A 25162-nucleotide genomic window follows, 5' to 3' on the forward strand; every position below is an offset into this window, starting at 1 on the left:
GATCAGATGTCAGCATTTAATTTACATTCCCAGCATATAGCAAAATATGATACACGGTAGATGTACAATGGTCATTGGCTGGAAGAGTAAAGTGTAAGATAAAATAGGAACAAATATAAAAATCATAGAGTTAAAAGCCCTATGATCTTAATCTCAATCGTAAATATCAGAACCAGGACATTTTATAGAAATGACTGATTCCAAGCCTGGAGCATGAAATATAAAGTTCAACCTCAATTTTTTTTCTCATCCCAGAAAGCAGGGAAAATATAAAAGACCAAAGTCAAACCAAAAAGACAAAGGAGTCAATTGAACAGGCTCTCACTGATGATACAATGTATTGAAAACTATAGTGACTACACTGGATTTAACCATACAAAATTTGTTAAAATCCATGAGCTCATTATAGTTGTTGTTTATCTTAAAAAAATTAATGTAAAAAATTACTAAAAACATTGAATAGAATTACCATATGATCCAGAAATTCCATTTCTGGGTAAATACCCAAAAGAATTGAAAGCAGGGACACAGATATTTGTACACCCATGCTCACAGCAGCGTTATTCACAATAGCCAAAACGTGGAAGCAGCCCTAATAGTCATGAATTGATGAATGAACAAAATATAATATACAGGCAATGGAATATTATTCAGTCTTAGAGAAGGAAATTTTGACACATGCTATAACATGAATGAGTTTTGAGGACATTATGCATAAGCCAGACACACACAAAAACAAATATTGGTACTTTCCTGGTGGCGCAGTGAATAAGAATCCACCTGTTAATGCAGGGAACACAGGTTTGGGCCCTGAAGGATCCGACATGCCACGGAGCAACTAAGCCTGTGTGCCACAACTGCTGAGTCTGAGCTCTAGAGCCAGAGAGCTGCAACTACTAAAGCCTGCTTGCCTAGAGATGGTGATCTGCAACAAGAGAAGCCACTGCAATGAGAAGCCACATGAAGAGTAGCTCCCACTCACTACAACTAGAGAAAGCCCACATGCAGCAATGAAAACCCAGCACAGCCAAAAATATATATTTTTTTAAGCAAGTATTGTCTCATTCCACTAATGAGGTAACTAGAATGGTCAAATTCATACAGACAGAAAATAGGAGTTCCCAGGGCATGGGGGGAGCATATAAACGGAAGTTATTGTTTAAAGGATACACTGTTTCATCTGTTTGGAATGATGAATACTGGTGATGGTTGCACAACAGTGTGAATGTACTTAATGCTACAACTTCAACTGGACATTTAAAATAGGTTAAAATGTAAGCAACAGGGATATATTGTATAGCACAGAGAAATACAGCCATTATTTCATAATAACTTTTATTTTTATTGAAGTGTAGTTGAATGCCAAAGAATTGATGACTTCAAACTGTGGTGCTGGAGAGGACTCCTCAAAGTCCCTTGGACAGCAAGGATATCAAACAAGTCAATCCTAAGGGAGATTAACCCTGAACATTCACTAGAAGGACTGATGCTGAAGGTGAAGCTCCAGTATTTTGGTCATATGATGTGAATAGACGACTCTTTAGAAAAGTCCCCGATGCTGGGAAAGATTGAAGGCAGAAGGAGAAGAGGGCATCAGAGAAAAAGATGGCTGGATGGCATCACCAAATGCTATGAACATGAACTTGGGCAAACCCTGAGAGATGGTTAGGGACAGGGAGGCCTGGCATGCTGCAGTCCATGGGATCACAGTTAGACATGACTGGGCAACTGAACAACAAGAACAACATAGTTGACATAATATTTTGTAATAACTTTAAATGAAGTATAATCTATAAAAATATTGAATTTCTATATTGTACACCTAAAACTTCTATAATATTGTAAATCACCTATATTTCAGTTTTTTAAAAAGTTAAAATAGTACATTTTATGTTTGTAATATCTTGCCATGATTAAACAAACAAACAATGGAAGCATAAACCAAAACAAATGTTTTTAATTACTTGTAAGGGAAAGGAATATGGTCTAGCTAGTCTTCTTTGAAAGTATTTGTTGTATCATTTGACTGTAGAAACATGTAACTGTATTATGTATTATACAAATGAATTAAATCAAGGTGGAAAAAATATCTACCAATCAAAAGCAAAGTGAAACAAATCAATCTAACCAAGTATGAAGTTGGTGGCTTATTTATAAACTAGAGGATTATTTCAAGTGACTTTAAATCATAGTATTTTGGGAATTTCCTGGTCATTCAGTGGTTAGAACTCCATGTTCTCACTGCTAAGGGCCCAGGGTTCAATACCTGGTTTGGGGGACCTAAAATCCCACACACTGCAGGGGGTGGCCAGAACAAAAGAAATACTTTGATTGTATATCCATAGTAAGTATATAGTCTAAGGAAGAAAAGGAACTCCAAAAAAAAACCTGCTCTCAGTAATCATATTTCTATTAATAATATTGATATTGTTATTTAGAAAGTATTATATACCAGAATAAATTAAATAATTCATTAATGTTATTAGTAAACAAAAATCTTAAAAGTTATTACAATTATATGACATATGTTCAAGAAAGTAGAGATACAGAAAAAACTTCTAGAGATGAAAAATACATTTGAGATTTCAAAAAAAATAGTAAATGGGATAAACAGAGAACTTGGTTAAGATTCTGAGCTTCACTGTAGGAGGTAGGGTTGGGGAAATGAAGATCCCACATACTACAGTGTGACAAAAAAAAAGAAAAGCTGAACAGTAGATTAACCACCACAGAAGAAAAGGTCAATGAATTGAAGACATAACAATAAAAAATATCCAAAATGAAACAGAACAACAAAAATAGAGGGAAAAAATGAACAATAAATATGGATGTTAATTAGCGGAGCACATTGAAGATGACTCAGCATTTTTAAACAGTTTGTAAACCATCAAGAAGGAGATTTTAAACTTTTTGTTTTTATATTTTCTCAATTACAAACTACTTTTAACATAAACCACAATGCTATAAATAAATTGAAAATAAATTTTATAAATTTATAAGGAAATACTTTTAATATTAGAATTTAAATAACTTTAAACACTTTGTTTTGTTTATTTTTATATACTATTTATTTTAATTAATTTCCCTTTTTTTTTTGCCATGAGGATTGTGGACTCTTAGTTCCCCAACCAGGGATTGAACCCCCAGAGAACTCTGTTTTACTTTATTTTTAATTGTGGGAGAACACACATAGAATAAAATTTACTATCTTAACCATTTTTTAAGTATACAGTTCAGTAGTGTAAAGTGCATTCACAGTTATGCAACCAATCTCTTGAATTCCTTTCATCTTGCAAAACTAAAATTCCATACCCATTAAATAATTCCCACTCCACCCTCCCCCAGCCTCTGGCAACCACTGTAATAGGAAAGAACAAATCTGGACCATATTGGACCTGTTTCTTTTAGTTTAACCTTTGTATTCTACTACTTTTGCTATAAGTTAAAAATGTCACGGGAATGCCCTGGCTGTCCAGTGATTAGGACTCTGCTTTCATTGCAGAGAGTACAGGTTCAAACCCTGGTCAGGGAACTAAGATCCCATAAACTGTGCCATGTGGCAAATAAACAATGTTGCCTATATCTTGAAATAGACACAATAGCCCATCCTCAAGGCTCTGACTTTTAAAGATACAAATCTTTTCTATTCATCTAGAGATTAAAAGTTTCAGAACAAAATATACAAATAGCTCATACAGCTCAAGGACAAAAAACAAACTAACCTAACTGAGCCTGCAGGAGCTTGAGCACCTCCTCTGCTGACAACCTGGGATCTGGGAGTGGAGTGGGAGTGTGAGCTCAGGCTCAGGTGGCCCCTGGGGAGATTCCTCCTGCTGTGCGCCCAGGCAGCAAGGCAGCACAGGCTGCCCAAGGCTGGCAGCCCCCACCCCAATCCACTGCCACTGCAGTAGCAGCCCAACCCTTTGGGTCTGGAAACTGGGGCAAAGGGTGGGAGGTCCACACCTGCGGCCCCCAGCGGGGACTGTGACCCATGCTCCCCACTCAGGATGCAGTGCCCAGGCTTCCTCCTCCTTGCCCTCCTCACTCTGCTGGTGCTCACCTCAGAGGTGGCCAAAAAGAAAGACAACGTGAAGATGGAAGGCCCAGGGAGCGAGTGCATGGAGTGGACCTGGAGGCTCTGCATCCTCAGTGGCAAAGACTGTGGTGTCAGTTGCTGCCAGAGCACCTATAGGGCCCAGACTCTGTGCATTTGGTGTCAGGTGCCTGGATGCACTGGAAGAAGGAAGGAAGAGTTTGGAGCCGACTGCAAGTACAAGTTTGAGACCTTGCGGGGCATGTGATTGGAGCACGGGCACTAAAGCCCGCCACCCTGAAGGAGGCACAGTACCATGCCAAGTGCCATTAGACCATCCATGTGACCAAGTCCTGCACTCCCAAGACTAAAGCCAAGGCCAAAGTCACGAAAGTGAAGGAAAAGGGCTAGCGGCCAGGCCTGGATGCAAAAAAGCCCCTGGATTTACTGGGAGTCCCGGCCCACACCCTCCCTCCACAGGCCCAAGATGTAACCCATCAGCGCCTTTTGCCTCCTAGAAAGCTTTATCAAATCATGCCCTGCTTCCCTTCGCTCACCCACACCCACCCCAAGTGCCCAAAATGGGGAGGGACAAGGGATTCTGGGCAGCTTGCACATCCCCCAAAGGGATCTGATTCCCCTGGACCCACTTCTCTTTCCATAGTGATGCCATTACTAAGAATTAAATAAAATAAGTGTCCTTCCCCACCGCCACCCCCCATGAAAGCTTTTCTCCTAATTAAAAAAAAACACAAATTGTTAGTTGCTCAGTCGTGTCCGACTCTGCGACCCCATGGACTGCAGCCTGCCAGGCTCCCCTGTCTGAGCATAGCACCTATATAGACATTTCTCCAAAGAAGACATACAGTTGGTCAATAGGCATTTGAAAAGATGCTCAACATCACTATTAGAGAAATGCAAATCAAAACTACAATGAAGGGACTTCCCCGGTGGTTCAGTGGTTAAGAGTCTGCCTGCCAAAGCAGGGGACATGGGTTGGGTTCAATTCCTGGTCTAGGAAGATTTCACATACACTGGCAACTGAGCTTGAGTGCCACAACTACTGAAGCCTGTGTGCTCTAGAGCCCATGCTCTGCAACAAGACAAGCCACCAAAATGAGAAACCTGAACACCACAGTGAGAGAGTAGTCCCCGCCTGCTGCTACTAAAAAAAAAGCCACACATAGCAACGAAGACCCACTGCAGCCAAAAATAAATTTTAAAAAATTAAAAAAAAAACAAACCTACAATCACTTGTACCAAATCACACCAGTCAGAATGGCCATCATTAAAAAGGCTACAAAAAATTTAAAAAAAAATAAAAAGGTTACAAATAACAAATGCTGGAGAGAATATGGCAGAAAGAGAACCCTCCTACACTGTTGGTGGGAATGTAAATTGGTGCAACCACTATGGAAAGCAGTATGGAGGTGAGTTTGAGCAAAATCCAGAAGATAGTGAAGAACAGGGAAGCCTTCATAGTGCAGCCACTATGGAAAGCAGGATGGACATGAGTTTGAGCAAAATCTGGGAGATAGTTAAGGACAAGAAGCCTAGCATACTGCACTCCATGGGGTTGCAAAGACATGACTTAGTGACTGAACAATGACAACACTGGAGGTTCCTTAAAAAATTAAAAGTAGAGTTGCCATACAATCCAGCAATCCCACTCCTAAGCATGTATCCAGAGAAAACTCTAATTTGAAGACACATGCACCCCAATGTTCAAAGTTGCACTATTTACAATAGCCAAGACATGGTATGTTAGTCACTCAGTCATGTCTGACTTTGTGACCCCATGGACTATAGCCCACCAGGCTCCTTTGTCCATGGAATTCTCCAGACAAGAATACTGGAGTGGGTTGCCATTTCCCTCTCAAAGGGATCTTCCTGACCCAGGGATTGAACCTGGATCTCCTGCATTGCAGGCAGATTCTTTACCATCTGAGCCACTGGGGATGTCCAAGCTTCTGAAGCCTGAGACATGGAAGCAAGCTAAATGCCCATCAACAGATGAATGGATAAAGAAAACGTAGTGTATTTATGGAATACTACTCAGCCTCCCCTCAAAATGAAATAGTGCCATTAGCAGCAACATGGATGGACCTAGAGATTATCATACTAAGTGACATAAGTCAGAAAGAGAACAACAAGGGAATTCCCAGGTGATCCAGTGGTCAGAGCTCAGCACTTTCAATGCCAAGGGCCCAGATTCAATCTCTGGTCAGGGAACTAAGATCCCACATGTTGTGGCCAAATATTAAAAATTGAGACTTCAAAAAAAAAAAAAAAAAAAATTGAGACTTCCCTGGTAGCCCAGTGGTAATGAATCTGCCTGCCAATGAAGGGAACCATGGGTTCAATCCCTGGTCTGGGAAGATTTCACATGCCATGTGGCAACTAAGCCTATTGCCACATCTACTGAGCCTGAGTTCTACAGCCAATAAGTTGCAACTATTGACAAAACATAGAGACAGAAAGTAGCATAAATGGTGTTACTGAGTCTAAGCTTGTACTGCTTGCCACACCCCAGGTCAATAAATCAAGAGACAAGTTGTTGGGGCAAGGAATAGTGACCTTATTCAGAAAGCCAGCAGACTGAGAAGATAGTGGGCTACTGTCCCAAAGACCCATTTTCTCCAAGTTACAATTCAAGCTTCTTTTGAGAGGCAAGGGGGTGTGGTTGGTCACTGCAAACTTCTTGGTGGCAGAATCCTTTGTCCATATAGGTCTGGTCAGTTTTCCTATAAACCTCTGACAAGCCAAATGTTATTTTGTTTATCCATTCATCCCTTGATGAACATTAGGGTTTTCAATATCTTTTGCCTATTGTAAATAATGCTGTCATGAACATGGGTATATAAACATCTCTTTCAGACCCTGGCTTTCAGTTTTTTTAGTTTTATACCCAGAAGTGGAGTTGTTGGATCATAATATATGGTAACTCTATGTATGATTTTTTTTGAGGCGTCCCCAACTATTTTCCAAAGAGACCAAACCATTTTCCCACCAACAGTGTATAAAGTTTCCAATTTCTATATATCCTTGCCAACACTTGTTATTTTCTGGTTTGGTTTTTTTATTCCCCCCCAGGAATTGAACCCAGGCCACAGCAGTGAAAGTATGGAATCCTAACTACTAGACCACCAGAGAACTCCCCTTGTTTTTCTTTTTTTATTTTTATAGTAGCCATTCTAGTGAGTGCTAGGTGGTACTTCATTCTGGCTTTGATTTGCATTTCCCAAAAGATTACTGATGTCGAGTATCTTTTAATGTACTTATTGATTATTTGAATATCTTCTTTGGAGAAATGTCTATTCAAAATCCTTTGCTTACTTTTAAATTGGGTTGTTAATATTAAAACATGTTTATCTAGCTATTTAATCTATGAGGTTACAACAAACTTGAGAAAATCAAAATTTAAAAATTGACAGCAAAAAGAATATTTATCTTGAGACATCATATAAATTTTACAATTACCCTGTATATGACAATTTCTTCATATTGAAAAGTAAAATAATAACAATAGTGGTGATGATGCTCATCTTATCCTTTTCTCTGTCTTTAATTGGATGTTATTCTTGGCCTTGAAATAACACGTCTTATAATTTTTTAAATCAAATGTATGGAAAGGACATATCTCAATGTAAAAACTTCTATATTATTTATACAATGTTAAGGATTTTTGTCAGAATGGATATTAAATTTTTTTTTTTTTTCAATTAGCAATAATCGCGCCTCGGATAAACCTCATTGGCTACGATACTGCCACTGCGCAAAGCTTGGATATTAAATTTTATTAAATGTATTTCCAGTAATATTTGGAGACTGACATGATTTTTCTCTTTCGGCACATTGTAATGAATTACTCTAAAAGCTTTTCTAATGCTGAGTCATTGGTGCATTTCCAGTACAAAACACTTGATCATGGTGAGTATTCATTTTTCTAGTGTGATACCAGATTCTATTTGATGATGTCAGTTTTCACTCCCACCAGCATTATATTATTTTTAGTATAAGTTCACTAGAGTCCTGAGAATGAGCTGAAGCTAAAATATTTTCTCCCTGAGTTTTTACCAGTCTCATCTTGTGCCACTAAGCCTTGAGTAGTGTTTCCAATTGTCCTCCTTCCGGGGCGGGGTGAGGGGGGATTTTGCAGCTCTTTTACTGAAAAGAAGGTCTATGTGTGAGCATCTTTCACACTCATACACTGTCCTCTATTATCTTTTTGTTTAGGTTGGGAGTGTGGAAGGTGGTAGGTGGGAGAAGGAGGGATGGGAAGGCTTCACTGTCTTTGAAATGAAAGTTTGCTTTCACTTTCTTCTGTTGTCTCTGAGAGCTTTGGATCTGGAGGCTTGACCACCAGGCCATTGGCTGCCTGAGTGTAAAGCCTAAAGATGGTAGATGATCCCTAAGTCACAGACTTTTTCTCTCTGGAGAACTGCCTTCTTCAGAGAGGACAATAGGAGAATATGAATTGGCTATTAGTTTCTGAATTTTGCCAAATAAAGTAGAATCTAAGGAGAAAAAAAAACATTTGAGTCATATTACATACTTTTCAATAGACTGTACCTCACTATAGAAGGCATGATGTTAGCTGTCAGTTTTTCATATATGCCCTTTATCAGATTAAAGTTTCTTTCTGTTCCTAGTCTGTTGATGATTTTTTTTTTATAAATGGATACTGGATTTTGTCAAATCTTTTTCTGCATGCATCTACTGAAATGATCAAGTGAGTTTTCTTCTTTTGTCTTACTATTAATAATACCGTGAACTAGGTTCATTGCCTTTTGAATATGAAACCAAACCTGCATTTCTGGGATACACTATACTTGGTTTATATTTTAAAGCTGAGATACTTAACCTAGGACTCTGACAAACATAGATACTTCATAGGTGGTTCTCATGGGTTGATGAACTCCCTGATGTTTTATGCAAAATTCTGTGTGAATATGCTAATGGTAGATTGTCACCAAAGATAGTCACTAACCATTTATCCCATCCCTGTTGGTACATGCTATGTCTCCCATCAAGAGGTGGAGTCTAAGCTCGCTCACTCTAAAGTCCACAAGTCACAACTACTGAGCTTGTGTTCTGCAACTACTGAAGCCTGTGCACCCTAGAGCCCATTCACAGCAACAAAGAGTAGCCCTTGCCTGCAGCAACTAGAGAAAGCCTCTGCAAAGCAATGAAGACCCACTGCAGTAAAAAATAAATAAATAAATAAATAAATAAATAAAAAGATCAAGGATTAGTTACATAGGGCCTAGTGAGCTGATGTATACAGTTGTAAATTAAAAAAAAAAAAGGTGGAGTCTATTCCTCTCCGCTTATAACTTAGTCGGACTTATGACTGCTTTGACTAATAGAATGTGACAGAAGAGAAGCTATGACAGATCTAGGTCAAGCCCTTAAGAAGTCTGGCAGCTTGTTTTTGTTCAGAGAGGTCATGTGGAAAAAAAACAGGACACTCCATCCAACAGCAAACATAAAGATCCCAAACATGGGAATGTGACCATCCTAGGCAGTCCAGCCCCTGCTAAAATCCCAGCTGCATGCAACTATTACATGAGTTAGCCAGATGATACCATGTGGAACAGAACTCAGTTAATCATAGGAAATAATAAGTGATTTTTACTTTAAAGTTAACAAGTTTTGGGGTAGTTTGTTACACAGCAATAGATATCTGAAACAGTGCTTACCCACACATCTGGAGAGAAAACATAGTTTTTATTAGATCCTCCAAAACAGTTAAAACCACTAGAGAAACGAAAGAGTGAATATTCTTTAGGAAACACCTGATAATTTTTTTTTTCAGTGTTTTTGATAGATACTAGCAGCAATGTGCTTAAGATTATAATCTTTTGTCCTGTATTAGTAGATGATAACTACTGAATTTGGCAATTAAATGAAAGGTCATATGCTTTACAATCTAATGCAACTGACAACCTAAGGTGAAAAGTGAGAAAATTTATGGGACCATCCCTCCCATATTCCGAAACAAGTTCAAGGGCTATTTTAAAATTCTTCAAAACTTCTTACCAAAAAACATACATATGAACATGTGGAATAATACACACAAAAATTATATGCAGAGGAGTGAACAAAAGCAAACCAAATGAACCAAAGTTTTATATCATAAATATAGTTAAAATATGTTTGCATACATAAAACAGCTGAATGTATTCAACTGTAGTCATAACTAGTGTACCCAAGGTGGGAAGTGAGTGTGATCTGAAACTGAGCTATAACCTACCTGGATAGAATCTGGGTAAAAACTGACTGAGACATAGGGCATGGTTTCCATCTAATAACTGAGATGGGATAGAGAAGAGGGTTAGAAGGAGAATGGTAATATTGTAGACAACTAGTTCCTATCAAATAACAGGCATAATGCATCAGAAGGGTGCAAGATAATATGGCAAAGAGAAGCTGCTGCTGTTGCTGCTTAGTCGTTCAGTCATGTCCGACTCTTTGTGACCCCACGGACCTTAGCCTGCCAGGCTCCTCTGTCCAAGGGATTCTCCAGGCAAGAATACTGGAGTGGGTTGCCATTTCCTTCTCCAGGGGATCTTCCTAACCCAGGGACCAAACCCGGGTCTCTGGTATTGCCGGCAGATTCTTTATCACTGAGCCACCAGGGGAGAAGCTAACCCTAGAAAAAGGAACTTGAAAAGATCAGGCAAGGTACCCAGAGAGTTCAAAGAGAATACATCATGGACCCAGGCAAGGCTTGCTAGGCAGACTATCTGGCTCCTGTGTTAGGCATTATTTAGGAAAACAACAGCTAAATATTTCATCAAGTGTCCAGGATATTGAGAAGGCCAAGACATCCAAGGTCTGACCTACAGATGAAAGACAAACCCAGGATTCTGGGTGGTGTTCATAGAAATCCTCGCCACAGCATATCACAGAAGGAATGACACAGCCCAGTGAAAATATACAAGAGAAGATACCAAATGAGTTAATACTGGAACTCATGGGGAAACCTTTGATGAAGCAAACAACAGAAAACAAGAACCAAAGAAGCTGATCAATTGTAATGCCATACTAGAAAGACTAGAGCAACAAGCAGATGAGGAGGTAAAGTGAGTGTCAGAAATATGAGTACAGCCAGGATGGGTTCTACTAGGAAAGATTTCTCATGAGGTTTTAGTCATGCTGTCGGCCAGGGCTGCAGTCTAATCTGAAGACTCACCTGAGGGAGGATTCTTTTCCAAGCTCACTCCATGGTTGTTGGCAGAGTTTAGTATCTAGACAGCTGTTCACTTGAGGGCATCAGTTCCTTGCTGCCTCTTGGCTAGAGACCTCCTCCATGCAGTTTCCTGACACATGGACCTCTTCAAAGGGCAGCATAACATGGCAATTGGCTTCCCTCAGAGTAAGTGAACAAGAGAGCAAAAGAGAAAAAAAAAGAGAGAGAGAGAGAGCAAAAAAGAGCCATCAAAGTAGAACCCAAAGTCTTTTTCCAACCTAATCTCAGAAACAACACCTTATTACTTTTGCCGTAGTCTGTTAGGAGTGAATCACTAGGTCCAGCCTATAGTCAAGGGGAAAACATTACATAAGGACATGACTCTTAGAAGGAGGGGTACAATGGGGAACCCACCTTAGAAGTTGTGTATTATATTATGCAGCTCTAAAAACTCTATCTCTATATTTAATTGTCACATATGTCAAATTTCTGATAGGGAGGATTTGACTGGACCAGTTTGGGTTAGGATTTCTCCTGTGGGCCAGTTAGCCTTGGCTAGATGGGGCAAGATCATGTAATAATTTTTATTATTGTTAGAGATTTCTAGAGAATAGGAAATTGTTGAAGGATTGTTAGTTAAATGAAAGCTTGTTACAAAGATACACTATCAAGTTATTATTGCAACTATATAAAAACTAAAAAGATTACTTGAGATTTAGTATTGGAAAATCAAGCTAAGGAATGTTTTCACTCAGTCTCATTGATGATTGGCTTATTCTCTAGAGCTAAAGAGAGACAGTGAGCCATCATTTTATCACCTGCAGATATAATTTAATGGGACAATTTAGACACATCTTGCCTGAGTCAAACTAGAGACTGAGAATTATGAGGGAAGTAGTGGGGGAAAGACTAAAGAAAACAGTAAATATGGCAGAAATAAGACCAACAAGAGAAGAAATTCTTAAGGAAAAATTCACTTGTTGCCCTTAAAAGTCAAGGCATCTCAAAGGTAAATAAAACCTAAACTTTGCTGACTTTGACGCAGTGTTTACATAAAGGCAAATAACTTAAGGTAGGCTCTGAGTATCATTGTCTTGCATCAGTTGTCTTATTTTTAAAGTTATTCTGTAGGGAGTTCTGCTCTCAGTAAGGGTGCAGTTTCTTGCATATCAATTCTACAGCAAAAAACAACTGGAAAACATGAACAAAATTTAAAATTGAAACAATCTATTTGTAGATATCAAAGCGGGACCAAGGCAGCAAGGACTTGAGGGGTTAAAATCTCAGACAGAAAAGGAGTTTGAAGAGATAAGCCTAACATTCAGTGTTTCTTTTCCTTTTAAGGAATTATTGATTCAAAAGTAGTAACAAGAGGTTGAGAAGGTGAGCAGAAAGCAGTAGCTAAGTGGCTGAGAAACTAAACTGGTCTTCCTATAGTCCTACAGAGCTTTCGGGGAAAAACCTGGAAGTTCAGGACGTAATAAGATAGAGGCACCCAGGCAACCACTCCTTACTTTTAACTGAAACCCTCAAAGCCCTAAATCAAAGGAGAGACCAGCTCCTATAAATGCTAAAGTTCAACTTCTCATCACAAAATCCCTGATTAGATTAAAATAGTCAGAGGCAAAAGCAAACCCTTGCAAGAAGAATATACCATCCACAGCCTCAAATTATCTCTTTGTGAGAATGCTAAGTCACGTCAGTTATGTTCAACTCTTTGTGACCTCATGGACTGTAGCCTGCCAGGCTCCTCTGTCCATGGGATTCTCTAGGCAAGAATACTGGAGTGGGTTGCCATTTCCTACTCCAGGGGATCTTCTTGACCCAGGGATTGAACCTGAATCTCTTGTGTCTCCTGCATTGGTAGGCAGATTTTTTACCACTGTGCCAACCACCATGAATAGGTTTGATAAATTAAATGACAAGACAGACAAATTCAGTAGAGGAAACTGTATGGAATATAGAATGGAAATTCTAGAACTGAAAAATAATCACATTTAAGAATTCAACAGGGCTTATAACAGCACACTGCACACAAAGGTGAAAGTCACTTAGTCTAGTCCCACTCTTTGCAACCCCATGGACTATACAGTCCATGGAATTGTCCAAGCCAGAATACTGGCGTAGGTAGCCTTTCCCTTCTCCAGGAGATCTTCCCAATCCAGGGATCAAACCCAGGTTTCCCACACTGCAGGCAGATTCTTTACCAGATGAGCCACAAGGGAAGCCCAAGAATACTGAAGTGGCACACAAATGAAAGGTAATTAGTGAATTAGAAGGAGGTGAGAAAAACCAGACTGAAGCTTAAGAGATTAAAAAAAGAAAAAGAATGAGAACTTCCTGGTGGCCCAGTGGTTAGGAATCCTTGCTTCCACTGCAGGAGGCCCAAGTTCAATCCCTGGTTGGGGAACTAAGAGCCTGCAAGCCACCCTGCAGGGCCTGAAAAAAAAAGAAAAGAAAAGAAAATACAGGGGGAAAAGCATAAATACATTAAGAGACACTAAAAACAAAAAACAAACAAAACTAACACAGATACAACTAGAGATCCAGAAGACAAGAAAGAAACAATGGGATAGGAATATTATTTGAAGGAAAAAAATGGCCAAAAATGCTCAAAACTAATGAAAGTCACAAATAAGAGATCCTATGAAATCAAGCAGGATAAATACAAAGAAAAGCACAGTTAGGTATATCATAATGTAGTTGCTGAAACCAAAGATAAAGAAAAAATCTTTAAAAAATGGAGAGGAGCAGTTAGGAGTGGGACACATCTTCAAAGGAACAACAGTTGACTATCAGTTGGCTTCTCAATAGTGATGAAAGTCAAAGATAATGGAATGACACACTGTGTTGTAAGATAATAACTGCCAAGCTAGAACTCTAAACTCAATAAAAAATACCTTTCAAAAATAAAGTAAAAAGAAAAATTAAATATATCTTCAGACAAACAAAAACTGAAGAGAACTCACCACTTGGCAGACTTGTATTAAAGGAATACTAAAGGGAATTCTTCAAGCAAAAGAAAAATAATCCTAAATGAAAGCACAGATATGCAAGAAGAAATTTAGCAATAAAAGGGGTAAATAAGAATGTAAATCCTAATGTGTAATGAGCTGACACTTAAGGATATATGAGAACAGGTAAAAGTAAAGAATTTATAGAAAGAAAAGCTATGGTTGTTCAAGAAAATAACTTGCAGGTGAATTAAAGGATAGAATGTTTACTGTTGAGATCTGAATTGTGGCTGGAAAATTAAGCAGAAGAACTATCACAAATCAAAGAACTGAAATATAAACAGAAATCATGATAAAAAACACAAGACTTAGAGGATAGATCCAGGAGACCTAATAAGCAAATAATGGTAGTTCCAGAAGAGAAAAGAGAACAGATGGCAATACTTTAAAAAACACTATAACTTGCTGGATATAAAAGTCAACTACATTTTTATATATAAAAAAAATTAGAAATTTTAACTTTACAAAGGATATTGTTCATAACAGTATCAAAAAACATATAAAAGTGCCTAGGGATAATATTACAAAATACACAAGACATATTTAATAAAACTTTATTGAAAGACACTAAAACACACTTAAATACATGGAATTATATACTTAGCCTGTGAGTAGAAGGGTCACATCATAAAATATGAAAAGTGAAAGTGTTAGTCACTCAGTCGTGTGTCTGAATCTTCGAGACCCCATGGACTGCAGTCCACCACGCTCCTCAATCCGTGGAATTCTCCAGCAAGAATACTAAAGTGGGTAGCCATTCCCTTCTCAAGGGGATCTTCCTGACTCAGGGTCGAGGTCAGGTCTCCTGCATTGCAGGTGAATTCTTTACCATCTGAGCCACCAGAGAAGTCTTGTCAAATCAATCTATAGATTCAATACAATTCCACATACATTCCGTGTATGTATGTGCACATGCCATCTAAGCGTGCACTAGACAAACAGCGTATATCAGAGATGGCATCTTACCAGATTTTTTTTTTCTAATATAGAAGGAATAAAAGTCTTGGTGGACTATTTTATACTAAACGGGGAACAGTGACATCATGAGACAAAGTACTTCCAGGGGGTGTGCTCTTTTAGAGCAAACCTCTTCATCCTTCCAAGGCTTGAGATCACTTATGTAGGCACTACATTTATTTAGACACTGTGCTATAAATTGCCTTTCTGTTATAAAACTGAAGGATAAGAATAGTTATTACTCAGAAAACTACATATTTTTTAATCTGGCTATTCCAGATAAGGTGAAGGACTTAGTTAAGATTAAATTTGACTATGTTCTGTTCTCTGTTCAGAAACAGAAAATCTGTTCAGATTTTCTCTGCTATAACAATCTTTTTGACAGATCACATAAAGAGACAATGATTTTGTAAGTGTGTGTTTGAAACTATTATGCTACTAGTCTATCTTTACCACTCAAGACTTGGGATAATAGCAAAACTTTTATAATATGATCTAGAGAATTAAAAAGGAGAGTCACAAATATGTCCATTAACTGATTTTTGTTATACCTGATTTTCGTTATAAGTTATAATGAAATTATCAGTCATATGTATCAGTTATATAAAACTGATTTTCATTATACCTGATTTTTGTTATAAGTTATAATGAAATTATCAGTTATACCTGATTTTCGTTATAAGTTATAACGAAATTATCAGTTATATAAAACTGATTTTCGTTATAAGTTATACCTGCATTAATCAAATAAGCTAGTAAGATGAACTTACTAGCTTTATTCTCAGTTCAGTTCAGTCCCTCAGTCATGTCTGACTCTTTGCGACCGCAAGAACTATAGCATACCAGGCTTCCCTGTCCATCACCAACTCCAGGAGCTTGCTCAAACTCATGTCCATCAAGTCGGTGATGCCATCCAACCATCTCATCCTCTGTCGTCCCTTTCTCCAATTACCTTCAATCTTTCTCAGCATCAGGGTCTTTTCCAATGAGTCAGTTCTTCACATCAGGTGGCCGAAGTATTGAAGCTTCAGCTTCAGCATCAGTCCTTCCAACAAATATTCAGGACTGACTTCCTTTAGGATACACTGGTTGGATCTCCTTGCAGTCCAAGGGACTCTCAAGAGTCTTCTCCAACACCACAGTTCAAAAGCATCAATTCTTTGGCGCTCAGCTTTCTTTGTAGTCCAATTCTCACATCCATACATGACTACTGGAAAAACCATAGCCTTGACTAGACAGACCTTATATTTGTTGGAAAGTAATGTCTCTGCTTTTTAATCTGCTATCTAGGTTGGTCATAGCTTTTCTTCCAAGGAGCAAGCGTCTTTTAATTTCATGGATGCAGTCACCATCTGCAGTGATTTTGGAGCCCCAAAATATAAAGTCTGTCACTGTTTCCATTTTTCCCTCATCTACTTGCCATGAAGTGATAGGACCAGATACCATAAGTTTTGTTTTTTGAATCTTGAGTTTTAAGCCAGCTTTTTCACTCTCCTCTTTCACTTTCATCAAGAGGCTCTTTAGTTCTTCTTCACTTTCTGCCCTAAGGGTGGTGTCATCTGCATATCTGAGGTCATTGATATTTCTCCCAGCTATCTTGATTCCAGCTTGTGCTTCATCCAGCCCAGCATTTCACATGATGTACTCTGCATATAAGTTAAATCAGCAAGGTGACAATATACAGCCTTGACATACTTCTTTCCCAATTTGGAACCAGTCTGTTGTTCCTTGTCTGGTTCTAACTGTTGCTTCTTGACCTGCATACAGATTTCTCAGGAGGCAGGTAAGGTGGTCTGGTATTCCCATCTCCTGAAGAATTTTCCACAGTTTGTTGTGATCCACACAGTCAAAGGCTTTAGTGTAGTCAATGAAGCAGAATTAGATGTTTTTCTGGAACTCCCTTACTTTTTCTATGATCCAATGGATGCTGGCAATTTGATCTCTGGTTCCTCTGCCTTTTCTAAATCCAACTTGAACATCTGAAGTTCTCGGTTCACGTACTGTTGAAGTCTAGCTTGGAGAATTTTGAGCATTACTTCGCTGGTATCTTAGCTCTTTACTATTTACTATGATATTTATTATTTACTATGATATCTTAGCTCTTTACTATTATTAACTTTAAAGATTTATCAAAGGATACATGTATATAGTTTAAAAATGAAATATTATTCATCTCAACTCCAGTTTACATAGGTTTATTCACTTTGGTTAATTTTTTTTTTCACTTTGGTTAATTTTTCAAGCTATACTTTTACAAGCTGTCCCATTTTCTGTATTTAGGTTGTTATATACATGTTATATTTCAATTAAAAATTTATGAAAACCACAAATCAAGTACTATTATTTTAAAACAACAGCTTTCCTTCTTCATTCCTCCTCTAACCTTTTCACCAGAGGCAATTACTCCCAATTCAACTATTTCCTTTGGAACTAACCTGTTTATTTCTAAATAATATGCCTATGCTGGAATGTTTTGATTTATCACTTTTAGACATTTTTTATCTTTCACCATATTGGTTGAAAACTTAGTTCTTTTATACTTGTCACATTTTGCTTCCTGGCTATTATCTCATTGACAAAGTTTTGATTTAAACAAGCTCGTGTTTATGTTACTATGATTATTTAAGTATTACTCATTGCTGAAGCAAATAGTGCATTATAATCATGCTTCCTTCCTCAGACAAATTTTTATTCTGCAGAATTACATAACTGCCTCCTTTTTTGGTTGATTTTCCATATAAAATTTTAAAATGCTCCCACATCTCTACCAAATGCCCGTTAGTCTTTTTTTTTTTTTAAGTTCATCTGGATTTCCCTTCTCTATAACTGAAATTCATCATCTCACAAACCCCCACCAACTGAAAAAAACTTAAATACTACTTTTAAGATAAATCAGTTACTTCCTAATTAGAATAGTCTCGTTTGAGTGAATATTTGGTCAAAATCAAGACTTAAACTCTTCTATCCTCTCTTTCTCTTATTTTCTCTAAAATGATTTAAGTTCCTAGAGGGGCTTGGGTATTATTCTTAAATTCGAGGAAGGGAATATGACCCCTGTACTGTCTTCTGGCCTTGCTGGCCTTTGCTGAATCTGTCTTTAGACTTCCTATGCTGATATCTTGGGTTCCTGCCTTGACCTCTAGTCTAAGTCCTTTTTACGCCAGTTTGCAGTCTCTTTCAGATTGCCAGCCATCTCAGAACTTCCACACCCCATTGGGTACTTGGGATCTCTCAGCTGCTTTGCCCATCATGGTGGGATATGGGGAAGGAATCTGTAAGGTTGCTTTTAGTCTGCCTAGGCACTTCCCTCAGCTGTGGCTACTTCCCTGCTCAGGCACTAAGTTGTACTTCTTTAAGAGACTTGCAGTTCTCCATGCTATACCCTAGAAAGTGAAACACAAATTTTATCTGCTTAGAACATCTCAACCAGCTAATCTACCCTCATCTCAACAGCCAGGGTCAAGGCCCAGTGGAGTAAGATATAAGAATGTTAGATCTTATCACAGGAATCCATAAGCAGGTAAATATTAATCATTCTGCCTTAGATTCACCACTTCCTATCTGTTGGTTGAATTCTTTCTTCTTTTTGGATAGATAGTGATTTTTTTCATCATCACACATTCTTCACATTTTTGAGGATCCTGGCAGGAACTTTAAATATGAAGTCCTGCTACTCTAGTTCTTTCAAATCCACAAAGCCTTAACAAAACCTAGTTCCTGCAAATAAAGGCCTTGCTTTCAAAATATTACTAAATCAAGATACACCTATGACAACAGAATATTCTGTAGATGAAAAATAAAAATAATGAGAATACTCACCAGGTGTTGATAGGAAAAGATATCTAGCATATATTGACGAGTGAAAAAAACAAGGTAGAGGGAACTTGCCTGGTGGTCCACTGAGCTCCCAATGCAAGTGGCCTGGTTTTGATCCTTCGTCAAGGAACTAGATCTAACAGGCGGCAACTAAAGATCCTGCATGCTGCAACTAAGACATGGTGCAGCCAAATAAATTAAAATAAATTTTTCTAAAATAAAGCAAGGTACATTACAGCATGCACAATAGTTTGCTACTACCCTTTTGTATGTAAGAACAGAATGAAATAAGAATAAATAGATCAATCATTTGGTAATATATGCACTTTCATAAAGAAACGCCAAAAGAATTCACAACAAAGTAATACGAATGCTTATCAATAGTGGACAGAGGGGAGGAATAAGATGATTAAGCACGTGAGTACGTATTTTAGTGAGGATTCTCCAGAGAAACAGAACTGGTGGTGGGGTGAGAATTAGGTTGAAGAGAGAAAGAGAGAGAGATTTTATAAGGTATCGGTTACAGAAACTGAGAAGTCTCACTCTGCTGTCCATCTGCAAACTGGAGACCCAGAAAAGCCAGTGATGTAGTTCAAAGGTTGGAGAGCCAAAGATATAGACTCCTGTTTAGATCCGAAACCTGAGAACCAGGAGCACAAAGGTCAGGAGGAGATCCCAGTTCCGTCAGAAGTCACTTTCAACTACTGGATCCTCTTTCTAATCATTAAAAGCTGGAGTGCTCCAGGATTTAGTCCTGGGACCTCTTTTAATCTACACTTTCTTCCTCAGTGATCTCATCCAGTTTATATTCTGATGATTCCTAAATTTATCTCCAGTGTGACTTCTCTGCACTTTAGCCTTTTGCCTATCATTGTCTCTATACTGCATCTCAAACTTAACATCCAAAATTGATCTTTTGATTCCTTCCATTTCCCTGAACCTACTCCTTCTTCAGTATTCCCCAGTGTTGCTCAGGCCCGAACCTTTAGAGTTATGATTGGTGTCTCTCTTTCTTTCTCACCCTCATCCAGTACATTAATAAATCCAGTCACCATCACCTTGAAAATATATCCAGAAACCCACCATATTCTACCACCTCCCCCAGTGACTGGTCCACTGGTCCAAGCAATCTTTTATCTGCATTACTGCAATTCCCTTCCAGCTCCTATTCTTTACTCCACTCTTAACCCCCTATAATTTATTCTGACAACAACCAGAACAAGCCTTTTAAGATAAAGCAGAAAAAGTCACATCTTTGCTCAAAGCTATGTAATGGCTTCCCATGATTTTTAGAATAAAACAAAGTCTTTTTGCAGTTAGTATGAAAGACACTAACATGATCTAGACTATTTACATTGCTACTTCTCTGACCTCATTTCATAACACTCTCCTCCTTACTCTGCTCTGATCTCATTGACTTTATCCATGCTTAAAAAAGATGTACATGCTTAACATCAGAGCTTATGTACCTGATGTTCCCTTTGCTTGAAATGCTCACTCTGTTATTTCATCCAGGTCTTTGTTGAAATAACTACCTCCTCAGAGAGGTCTTCTCAAATCACTCTATCTAAAATAACACTCCTCAAAAAAATAAAATAAAATAGCACACTCCTGTAACTTCAATGTCTTTTCCAGACTTACTTTTCTTCACAGCACCTAATAGTACCTAACATATCTCATCTCTTTGCTATATGTTCATTTTCTTTCTCTTTCTTAGACTATAAACTCCATGAAGAAAGGACATTTTATTCATTGTTTTATCTGTGTGCCTTGTGCTCAGTCACCTTAGTCATGTCTGACCATTTGTGACCCCCTGGGCTACCCCTGGACTGTAGCCTGCCAGGCTCCTCTGGCCATGGGGTTTTCCAGGCAAGAACACTGGAGTGGGTTGCCATTTCTTTTTCCAGAGGATCTTCCTGACTCAGGGATCTAACCTCTGTCTCTTATGCCTCCTGCATTGGCAGGCAGATTTTTTACCCACTGAACCACGTGGAAAGCCCAGATTATAACTACCTAACACTTAAAAGGAGTACCCGCCATCATATGCTCTCAATATATATTTAAATAAATATATATTATCCCATATTATCTCATAAATAAATAAAAACAGAAACCACATTGCTTTCTACAAGCACACAATGTACACTTTCCAGTCTTTAACTTCTCTGCAACATTTGACATTTTGCCACTTCTCTGTCTTGAAACTCTCTCCTTGGATTGTGAAAGTCCCCTAGTTGTCCCTCTCTCATCACTGCTTCCCAGACTCCTTTTATAGGACCCTTTTCTCCACTTCAAATATGATCATTCTTCAGATTCCCTGCTAAAGTTAGGTTCTCTATTAAGACCACAACTCTCAGGACTTCCCTGCTGCTCCAAAGGCTAAGACTTTATATTCCCAATGCAGGGTGCCCAGGTTCAATCCCTGGTCAGGGAACTAGATCCCACACATCACAACTAAAAGTTTGAAAGCCACTACTAAAGATCCTGCATGCCACAACAGTGGTCAAAGATCTCATGTGCCACAACTAAGACCCAATTCAGTTCAGTTACTCGGGCGTGTCCGACTCTTTGTGACTCTATTGACTGCAGCATGCCAGGCTGCCCTGTCCATCACTAACTCCTGGAGCTTGCTCAAACTCATGTCCATCAAGTCAGTGATGCCATCCAACCACCTCAACCTCTGTCATCCCCTTCTCTTCCTGCCTTCAATCTTTCCCAGTATCAGGGTCTTTTCCAATGAGTCAGTTCTTCACATCAGGTAGCCAAAATATCAGAACTTTGGCTTCACCATCAGTCCTTCCAATGAATATTCAGGACAGATTTCCTTTAGGATGGACTGCTTTGATCTCCTTGAAGTCCAAGGGACTCTCAAGAGTCTTCTCCAACACCACAGTTCAAAAGTATCACTTCTTCAGCACTCAGTTTTCTCTATGGCCCAACTCTCACATCTATACATGACTACTGGAAAAACCATAGTTTTGACTAGATGGACCTTCGTCAGCAAAGTAATGTCTCTGCATTTTAATCTGCTATCTGGGTTGGTCATAGATTTTCTTCCAAGGAGCAAGCGTCTTTTAATTTCATGGATGCAGTCACCATCTGCAGTGATTTTGGAGCCTCAAAAAATTAAGTCTGTCACTGTTTCCATTGTTTCCTCATCTACTTGCCATGAAGTGATAGGACCAGATACCATAAGTTTTGTTTTTTGAATCTTGAGTTTTAAGCCAGCTTTTTCACTCTCCTCTTTCACTTTCATCAAGAGGCTTTTTAGTTCTTCTTCACTTTCTGCCCTAAGGGTGGTGTCATCTGCATATCTGAGGTCATTGATATTTCTCCCAGCAATCTTGATTCCAGCTTGTGCTTCATCCAGCCCAGCATTTCACATGATGTACTTTGCATATAAGTTAAATCAGCAAGGTGACAATATACAGCCTTGACATATTCCTTTCCCAATTTGGAACCAGTCTGTTGTTCCTTGTCTGGTTCTAACTGTTGCTTCTTGACCTGCATACAGATTTCTCAGGAGGCAGGTAAGGTGGTCTGATATTCCCATCTCCTGAAGAATTTTCCACAGTTTGTTGTGATCCACACAGTCAAAGGTTTAGTATAGTCAATGAAGCATATGTTTTCCTGGAATTCCCTTATTTTTTTTATGATCCAATGGATGCTGGCAATTTGATCTCTGGTTCCTCTGCCTTTTCTAAATCCAGCTTGAACATCTGGAAGTTCTCAGTTCACATACTGTTGAAGCCTAACTTAGAGAATTTTGAGCATTATTTTGCTAGCATGTGACATGAGTGCAATTGTGCAGTAGTTAGTTACAATATTCTTTGGCCCGATACAGTCAAGTAAATAAATATTAAAAAAAAGAAAAAAAAGACCATGACTCTCCTAGTTCTACATCCTGGCTTATTTATCATCTTTATGTTGAAAACTTTCCAAATCTGTATCTCTCTCCTCTCTTCATATCTGCATATATGACTGACTGATGAATATCTCCAAGTATGTGTAGCACAGATACTTAAACCTCAAAATGTGTCAAACACTAAACTATTAACTTCTCCTCTGTCCCTTCTTCAGTTCCCACCCACTTCTTCCTTCAGGATTCTGATCTCATTGAAAAATACCACCATTCAACCAGTTACTTAAACCAAGAACCTGAAAATTAACCTTCATTTCTCAGTTTTCTTCACACCCTGTGTCCAATCAATCACCAAGTTCAACATTTCAACAACAAATTTCATACTAAGCACCTACTATGTAGTAACAAATCTGAAGAAAAGTGGCTTTAAGATTGGCTAAGCAACCTCAGTGTTAGAGCACTCGTTGACATCTCTAATTCTGTTTACATTAAGGCCCTCAAGGTCTTAAATTGGCTCCTGGCATCATACCATCACAGAACATTTCCAAAAGCAGAAAGGAAGGGATAGGAGTGAAACAAGAGGGCTTTCCTCAAGTTGCAATCTTTTTTGATCAGGGAGAAAAGTCATTCCCAGAAACACCCTAGCAGACTTCCCTTTATGTTGCTTTGGCCAGAACTGGGTCCAGTTATGAAGGAGACTGAGAAACCAAGCATCTGGCAAAGCGAAACAGGGTTCCCTCAATCCCTGGGATTGAGCACATGAATATCCTTAAAAAAAAGAGGGGAGTTATCTTGGCAACAAATAAGAGAAAAAAAGTGTTTTCAGAGACAGCAATCAAAATCGATTTCCACGAAAACAGACATGGAGCTTGCATTCTAATTAAGGATAAATTTTAAAACATAAATATACAAACAAGGTAATTTCATATTCTATAAATGCTATGAAAACAGGCGATGTGATAAAAAGCAATGGGCATATTTTGATGACAAAGCTGATAGAATCTACTAGTGGAATTGAACATGACAGCATGATAAAAAGGTGATTTCAACTGTGAATCTCTCCTGGCAGCAGAGGCACAGAGTACTACTCACAATGGGGGCTGGTCAAGGCATCACAGGGATTTAGAAAGTTTCTTCCTCTCTTTGGCCAATTTTAGTTGAAATGAGCACAACTGAAACTGTAACCAGAGGAGGCATTATGCTTCCAGGAAAATCTCAAGGAAAAGTATTGCAAGCAACAGTAGTAGTTGTTGGATGGGGCTCTAAAGAAAATCAGCTCCTGTGAAAGTTGGAGATAAAGTTAGAGATAATTCTTCCCCCAGAATATGGAGGCACTAAAGTAGTTCTAGACAGTAAGGATTATTTCTTATTTAGAGATGATGACATTCTTGGAAAATAAATAGACTGAGATAAATTACTATTGAAAGGGCATCACGTGAAGCTGCCAATTCCAGGGAAGTTTTGAAATCTTTCATGTAAATCATTTCCATGTTTTCCTTTTATAATAAACTAATGATATCCAAACTAATGACACCCAGTATCTCTAAAATTCAGTTTTATTGCACTGATTTAAACATTTCCAAAACAAACAGACAACAACAACTCCAAACAGAAAAAATGACTCCAAAGGTAATACTCATTTCCATTCATAAATGAAGCTTGAGAAAGATAATAATGAGTCTAAAGTCATAACACTATTAACTGATAGTCAGAATTGAAATTAGTACTATCTGAAATCAAAGTCAATTTTCTCTCCCCTATACATCGATCTGTGGGGGGAAAAATACACAAAAAGCCATATATAAATTTATAACATTGTAGGGACTTCCCTGCTGGCCCAGTGGTTAAGACTCTGAGCTCCCAATGCAGGGGGCCCAGGTTCGATCCTTGGTCAGGGAACTAGATCCCACATGCTGCAACTAAGACCTGGTGCAGCCAAATAAATGAATAAAAAAAAAAAAAAAAGAATCTCAAAAAAAAAAAAATTATAACATTGTAACAAAAAGAATAAAAAGTCAAGTATTTGAAAATAGTTGATGCTTAGAAACTTGTTTCTATTTATTTTTGTCTTTCATTATAGGATTAGTAAAATGAACAAAATACTTTGTAAAGTTTTGTGTCTAAACCAAATATGGAACTATCAAAAATGTTACTGACTTTAAAAAAAAAACACCCATTACTGACTGTTAGAACAGTAGCAAATGGCCATGATATTAAGTAGCAAAGATAGGGGACTCAAATAGCAACACAGGGTTTGAGCACTATATCAGACTCAGACCAAATAG

General features: G+C 38.3%; 3 pseudogenes; 2 read left to right on the plus strand and 1 right to left on the minus strand.

Annotated features, from left to right (window-relative positions):
• The first annotated feature begins 4007 nt into the window (after nucleotides 1-4007).
• On the plus strand, nucleotides 4008-4444 carry LOC136167536 (midkine pseudogene; annotated as a pseudogene).
• Nucleotides 4445-4457: 13 nt separating this feature from the next.
• LOC136167537 (10 kDa heat shock protein, mitochondrial pseudogene) lies at nucleotides 4458-24285 on the plus strand (annotated as a pseudogene).
• On the minus strand, nucleotides 7695-7816 carry LOC136167950 (U4 spliceosomal RNA; annotated as a pseudogene).
• Nucleotides 24286-25162: the final 877 nt, after the last annotated feature.

Source organism: Muntiacus reevesi, chromosome 4, assembly GCF_963930625.1.
Source record: "Muntiacus reevesi chromosome 4, mMunRee1.1, whole genome shotgun sequence".
NCBI lineage: Eukaryota > Metazoa > Chordata > Mammalia > Artiodactyla > Cervidae > Muntiacus > Muntiacus reevesi.